The following is an 8,036-nucleotide window of genomic DNA, read 5'->3' on the forward strand; positions in this document are numbered from 1 at the left end:
TAAAAATTTGGGGAAAAGATTCAAGATTCCTCCTACGGTGTTAGTACACTCCCAAAAGCTAAGGAATCCCTTAAGTAGTTTAAGGTCACTTAAAATTAGATAATTGATAGTTTATTTGAAATATGATGAGTTTTAGGTGAAATTATTGTGTACATGTTGGTATGTATAATATATATGTAATTGTCTTTTACATAATATATATGTAAAAATGTCGCGTTGGTGAGATGTGGTTATTAATGTGCCTAATTATCTAAATTAGAAATACTATGTATATTATATAGTGTATGTACGTACGTGTAAGTATAGTAATATATGATATATGCGTATTATGTATGCATGTCTAAGTAATATAAGATGTTGTATTATGTATATATATACGGTATGTATGTTAACCGTGTATACATATATGTATGAGTATGATGGGAAATTTATACTATGTATGCATATAGTATGTGTACGTTATGTAAGTATGCATAAATGTGTGAGGTGTTATGTTGTATATATATATGTATGAGTATGATGGGAAATTTATACTATGTATATATATAGTATGTGTACCTTATGTAAGTATGCATAAATGTGTGAGGTGTTATGTTGTGTGCATATATACATATATGTAGTGTTATGTACATATGTAATGTGATGATGGAAATTGTGGGATAGTTACACTTTATTACCACAGTGTATGGTAATTAGGGTACTATCAAAATGTTTTGAGAAACAAAATTTTTGGACTAGGTTAAGAATGGTGATTGATTTCAAGTTGGGACTTGATTTTGTTGAATATGTCCAAAAAGTGGTTTTGACTCAAGAAAGATGAGGAAGAAGGAAAAATGTTTTCAAACCCTTAGTTTCTAGTAAAGTTGAGGAGGACCTTGATTAGCCTTTGGGTGGCTTAAAGTGCCCTTGCCCAACGTTGTTATATAGTATGATCAATCATACTGAAGGGCGAAGTCTATTCGCCGAGTACTATATAACTCGTTAGGATGAGGAATTTCTGCGGGGGTGTGCACACTTAAAGTATAGTTACTCTAGAAAGTCCGGGTAGGTGTCGTTTTTATGGACCTAGTAGGGCCAGCTAGGGATCATTCTAACGAACCTTACGTCTGTAACACCCCAATTTACACATCTTGGATTTATTACAAAATCCGTAATAATACATCGCGGAAGCTTACATCTAACCAGCAGAAAACTGGGTGTTACCGCCACGCTTAGGTATCTCTCCTATACCCAAACGTTAAGGCTAAACTTACAACATCGACATCCACTTCCATCTTGTTCAGAGCTCATCGGGCTACTGGAGCCCACACTAGACAACATCTGTTAACAGAAAACACATGCCGGGATGCCCGGTGGACGCGCGTCCAATGCCGCATCCACAGGTTCTGCCTGGTTCCCGAACTACTGGACTCCACTGGACGCGCGTCCAGGGTCGCGTCCATCACAATCTGCCAGTTCCGGGCAGTACAGACAACGCAGTCCGAAAGATTGAGCCGGTAAAAATAATTCCCGAACTCTTTTTCACTTGAAGTTTTTATGGTAGAACCCCAATTTATAGTACTTGATGTCCATAAAAAGTTTTGGTCATTTTGGTTCGCGAATAAACACAGAAAATTCCATTTTTGTCCTTGGCAGTGTGCTGTCCAGAATTTTTTTCTCTGTGGACCAGTTGTGGAAAATAATTCGAAAACCATACTTATACTACTCCGATCATTATGAAATTTTATATGCAGGTTCTACACTTATTGAACTACATATCTGAAAAAAATAGAATCAAAATACCTTACCAAATGTTTCCCAATAAATCTCGGTACCTACTCCTATCTTGATTTTTTTCAATATTTCCACAAGTATAAGCCTATATGGACATAAATATAATATGTACATGCATATACAAGCTATGAACATGTATACAAACATATTCATAAAACTCATAATCTCATCATTCACTAGCAATTGTCCATTTTCAAGTGACTAAACCGACTTAAGGGATTCCTTACTTCCCAAGTAGCTTTTAAAACCGTAGAAAGTGTTGTGATCCTCCCCTCCAAATTTCCACCGAAGATCTTAAATAATTCTCACCATAACAACAATATTTCCAAGAATTCTTAGCTTACAATAAGTTCTATGAAAGGATTCTAGTCTTTTAACCGAATAAAATCCAAAGTCTTACCTAGGATGGAAGAAATTGGTGAAGAACTTGGCTATGGAGTTTTTGAACAAAGAATGAAGATGAAGATGAGATCTATTTTCTCTCTCCTTTCCCTTAATATTTTCGGCCAAGATGAAGGAAATGCAAGACTTGGAGCTTAAGCTAATTAAAATCTTATCCATAATCATCTCTTAAAAATAATATTTTAATCATATGGTAAAAATTGTGACACTTGTCACTATTCCCATGGTAAGTTCTTAAAGGATAAGATTTGCTAGACAGTTAGGGATTAAATCAGATGAATGCTCGGTGGAAAATCACTTAATTCGGGAAAATCTTAATACCAAAATTATTCTAAAAATAATCCCGTCATTAACCACCAAAATCGGAAAATTCCCGGCATATCGCGAAATTCAGCGGTTCGCAGGTTCGTAATAAATTTCCACCCTCATAGTCTATCTAATCCCAACTTAACTAAGTAAGAAGTTCATACTTTGTCATATTATGTATAACAGTCCATTTCCTAGGGAAATCTGAGCTGAAAATTCGTCCTTAAAAATTTTACGGTTCGTGACTGGCACGTATAATCGCAGCTTATTTCCTAGACTCATTGGAATAGGCGAGGGGTTACAACGTCCAGAGGATCAGTGTTAGACCGGGGGATGACCACTGAACCCGAGTTCGATGATCCAAGTGGTTAGAGAGGAAGTTAAGAGAATACTCCAAAGGCCTCACGTTTTCTACAAAGAAAGTAAGTGGAAAATTTTGTATGAAAATGTAGTTACTCTGTAGCTACGCTAAAGAGGGATGCAATGATTGTTTAAGCGAAAAAGGGTGTCGGTGAATCCTCTTTGAGATAAAAGTTGGTGGAATTTCCCTGTGAGGAAGATTTTTCAAGTACATGATTGTGATTAAATGTGAAGTTCATAATTTTCCACTACTTGCTTATATGCATAGATGATTATTGATGCGTTGAATAATACATTTTTTTGGTAAGCAATCACTTATCAAAAGAACTTAAGACTATTTTTCAATTCTTATTTATTACTTGTGCAAACTATACTTGATGACTCGCTTGCAGGTAAAGTATCAATGTAAAGTAAGGGTAATAAAGGTTTTTAAATACCTGCTTTGTAAATCCTTTATTTAATTTTGGGTGACCCACGGATCCCCTTACTTAGCCGTCGCGCTATCTACACTTCATTGTGTTACCTACAGATGCAATCTAGCGTAAGTTCTTGTAGTGCGGCGAACTTGGGGAGTATGAGTGTCATGGCATGGATTACGATGACTATGTACAGTTGATGATAGGTACCGACCCATATGCGTCGGGTTATGCTCCGCTCGCTCCAGCTAGCTCTCCAGTTGCAGATAGTTTCCCTCCTGTCCAAGATGGCCCAGATGTTCAGGCCTCCTATGGTTTTTATCCCCTTGAGGTGTTGACCGGAAGTGACCCATTAGAGTTTATCGTGTATTACACCTACCCATGGAACCCCGGTTCACCAGAGTATTGTGACGAATGTTACATGGTTAACACCACCTCTCGCTTCCTAGACCATTTCACATGGTTTGAAGGGGAGTGGCATTTAGTTTGGGGCGAGTTCACAGGTCTGGTGTACCGCTGTATAGACTAGGTATTATGTCTTGGGAGATGCTTTGGGGAAGATTCTTTTGTGTAAATGCCTTTTGTAGCCTTTGTGGTGGCTAACTCAACTAGTTGGGTCGTGGATGACCCTTAACTTATATTTTGGCCCGATGGGCAAACTTATGTATATATAAATGCAGATATATATATTATATTATGATGGGTGGTTGTGGTTGTTAAGTAAAAGTTTCCGTTTAGCTTGTGCACCTAGAGTGGGGTCTATCAAAAGAAGATAGAACTCGTTCTAGGTGTGGCGCTAACTCCTCCGGATGTACGACAAGCCAAGCCGGTCCAGGGTATTACAAGTTGGTATCAGAGCGGTGTTCGTGTCATTGGGATTAGATTGGAGCCTAGGTTGTGGAATTTTGTTAGGAGCTCTATGTTAAAATCCTAAGAGGTAAGAAATGGACTTTAGGAGCACAAGTTTCGAGTCAACCTAAGTTTGGTAAGACTAACCTAAGTCGCTACTTCAGCTTAACTGGGATATGCGCTTCTGGAATAGAGCTGGAGACCAGGCAGCATCAAAAAGGGGGTACGTCATCTATACTTTACAGAATCTCTTGATTCTGGTTGCTAAATACTCTGACTGATACTTATGCATTCTTATATGTGTTAATCATTTCTTATGATTACTGTGAGTGAACTTGAGGAGATGCTATACTAACTGTTTAGTTAGCCAACTTCCTAGTAACTTTTATACTTCGGAAGCTAACTCGAAACGATCGTCTAGTGAAAATGCCGCCTAGAGGAAATGTACCTACTCGACATGGCGACGACATAACAGCAATGGATCGTATGGTATTGGCAACGGAACAGATGGCTGAGTTTATGATGGCTCAGCAGATCCATAATCAAAATCAGGGACCCCCTCGGGTCGACTTTGCTAAAGCCATAGCAAGTAGACAGCCACCGTATTATGCGGGGGAAAGTGATCAAGTGATTTTGGAAGAATGGATACGGACATTTGATAAACTATTTAACGCGGTAAATTGCCTGGCGAATCAGCAAGTATCTTCTGCAGCTTATTACCTGACGAAAGCCGTAGACAACTGGTGGGCAACGGCTAGACCCGAACTCCTGCAAAACCCAGGCTTTGGCTGCGAGGAATTCAAGGAGGAATTGAGAGGACAATTTTACACGGAGTGAATTAAGGGAATCAAGTGCGAGGAATTCTTGCGACTGAAGCAGAAAGGAGAAACTGTCCAGGACTACTATGACAAGTATGTGGAGCTAATGAGGTTTGCTCAAGACATTGTACGGGACGAGGCGAGCAAAGCAAGAAGATTTGTGCGGGGACTGGATTGGGACGTGAGAAGGGCAATCGCACCATTCATGTGCTCTACTCTTAAGGAGGCATATGATCGGGCATCGGATCATTATCAAGTGTATCTGGACCAACAGGAAGTTTACGGCAAGAACAAAAGAAAAGCTGATGATAAACAGAGGAAATTCAAGGTGGATGATAAGAAGTCTAACCAAGGAGGATCTCAACCCAAACAAGGAGAGAAGAGGGGAGGAATAGACCAAGGGAAACAACCTGTTTGCCGCAGATGTGGAAAGTACCATCCTGGAGAAAATTGCCAAGGGATGAGGATAAGGTGCTACAAGTGTGGTCTCTTAGGACACAAATTCTATGAGCGCCAAACCAGGGTGGAAAACCTCCGGAACCCCTCACAGAATACCAGGCAAGGAGGAGGATTCAATAGGAGCAATGGCCGAAAACCCGCGGAAGCAGGAAACAGGGGAGTTAATTCTCAACAAGTAAACCGGGGGCGGCCAACGAACGCATCTACAGGTCCGAACGAAAAAGGGAAGTTGCCGATGGGAGAAAACAGCACAGGGAACCAAGGCCGAATCTACGTCGTCAATAGCGCTCAGGCTCAGGCTAGCGACGTCGTAACCGGTACATTACTCATAAACTCAGTGCTTGGTTCATTATTATTTGATACGGGAGCTACCAATTTCTTTATATCATATACATTAGCAGATAGATTGAAGCTAAGGCCTACTATTAAGTTAGATATAAAGGTGAAAACTGCCTCGGGGATAGTGGTAGCCTTTAAGGATGGATATGTGAAGAAGCGGTATTGTGTGGGTTGATTCGTCAAAAGATATTTATGTTAAAACGGAAAGTCTGTAACTCCCGGAGTGTCGGTCTCGAAGGAGGGACGTGGAGGTGTGTCAAACGTTCGGAAGTTTACTTGATTGGATCATGCATAGGATTCGAGTGTGGTGAAGGGTGATTTGTGAGTGAGAGTAGTTCATTGGTTGGTTTGAGTGTAAGAGAGTAGTAAAGTAAAAATGATTTTGTGAATACGTAAAAGGGGTAGGGATTGGATAGTGTTCATGAATATTGCATAGTGGAGTGTCTATGGTCATGGATTAGGATTGCTAGGATATTGTCTATTCAAGAGTGTGTTGTCTTAGTCCTTTTCCACCTTTGTGTACTAAGGCTTCTTTTACTTAGGAGTGCCTTCCAGTATCCAAAGTTCTAAGAGGAATTTTATCAAACACTTAAGCTACACACTATCCTACTATTCTTAAGAAGTCCATAGGAACTTTGATTGTGTCAAGCTTCAAACCCTAGTGAGAACAGGTACCCATTGCCTAGGATCGACGATCTATTTGATCAATTGAAGGGAGCTGGAGTATTTTCAAAAATCGATTTACGGTCAGGGTATCACCAAGTGCGAGTCGTGGAGCAGGATATTCCCAAAACAGCATTCCAGACTAGATATGGGCACTACGAATTCACCGTCATGCCGTTCAGAGTGACAAATGCACCAGGGACTTTCATGGACTTGATGAACATGATTTTTCTTCCATATCTAGATAAGTTCATCGTTATCTTTATAGACTATATCTTTGTTTACTCAAAGACACCGGAGGAGCACGAAGAACATCTTAGGACAGTATTGCAGATGCTGAGGGAAAAGAAACTTTTTGCAAAACTGTCTAAGTGCGAGTTTTGGAGGGAGGAAGTAGCATTTCTTGGTCACATAGTCACCAAGGAAGGAATAGCAGTGGACCCAACTAAGATAAGAGCTGTAATGGAATGGGAAGCACCCAAATCGGTTACGGAAGTCCGAAGTTTCTTAGGATTGGCGGGCTATTATCGAAGATTTGTCCAGGATTTCTCGAAGGTAGCAAGACCATTGACAAATCTGCTCAAAAGGACTACCAAGTACAGTTGGAGTGAAGAATGCGAGCATGCGTTCTAGGAACTTAAGAAGAGGTTAACAACTGCCCCAGTGTTAACCTTACCTGTTGGAACAGAAGGCTATGAATTATACACAGATGCGTCTCACAAAGGACTGGGATGTGTCTTGATGCAACATGGAAGGGTAATAACTTATGCATCTCGTCAATTGAAACCACATGAAGCTAACTACCCAACCCATGATCTAGAACTAGCAGTTGTGGTGTTTGCTCTCAAAATCTGGCGACACTACCTCTATGGAGTTACTTGCAAGATCTTTACGGATCATAACTGTAACCCCTCACTCATTCCAATGAGCCTAGATTTCGAATCGTTGATAAGTATTCAGCAAGTAAGCTGCGAACCTTCGTATCGCAGTATTTCGCGATGTACCGAAAATTATCCGATTTTTCAAATCTATGTCGGGATTATTTTTAGAATATTTTGGTTTCAAAATTCTTCCTATTTAAATTATTTTCCACCGAAACTATATCTGTTTTAATCCCGAATAGTCTAGCCAAAGATATTTTCCTTTACCCACCACAAAAATGTGACACTTGGCAACTCCCTACACCACATGTTATTATTTAAATATTTTTGAAGATGATCAAAATGGAAACTTGATCTCCAAGTTTCTTATTTCTTACCTTATAAGAAACAATGTAGCTTGATCTCCAAGTTTCTTATTTCTTACCTTATAAGAAACAATGTAGCTTGATCTCCAAGTTTCTTCATCCCTAAAGTGTTGCTATAAAAGGAGACTTGATCTTCCATTTTCCCATTTTTATTCCCATTTTGGCCGAAATATTTGGAGAGGAAAGAGAGAGGAAATTTCATCTTCTTCTTTGTGTTCAAGAAGCTCCATAGCCAATTCCTTCATCAAGTTCTTCCATACTAGGTAAAACTTTGATTTTATTCTGTTAAAAAGACTAGAATCCTTTCCTAGAATTTAATTTTAAGCTAATAATTCTTGGAAATATTGCTATTATGGTGTAAATTACCTAGGATCTTCGGTGGAAATTGGAGGAAAGGATCACAAC

This window comes from Ipomoea triloba, chromosome 3, assembly GCF_003576645.1.
Source record: "Ipomoea triloba cultivar NCNSP0323 chromosome 3, ASM357664v1".
In the NCBI taxonomy this organism is placed as follows: Eukaryota; Viridiplantae; Streptophyta; class Magnoliopsida; order Solanales; family Convolvulaceae; genus Ipomoea; species Ipomoea triloba.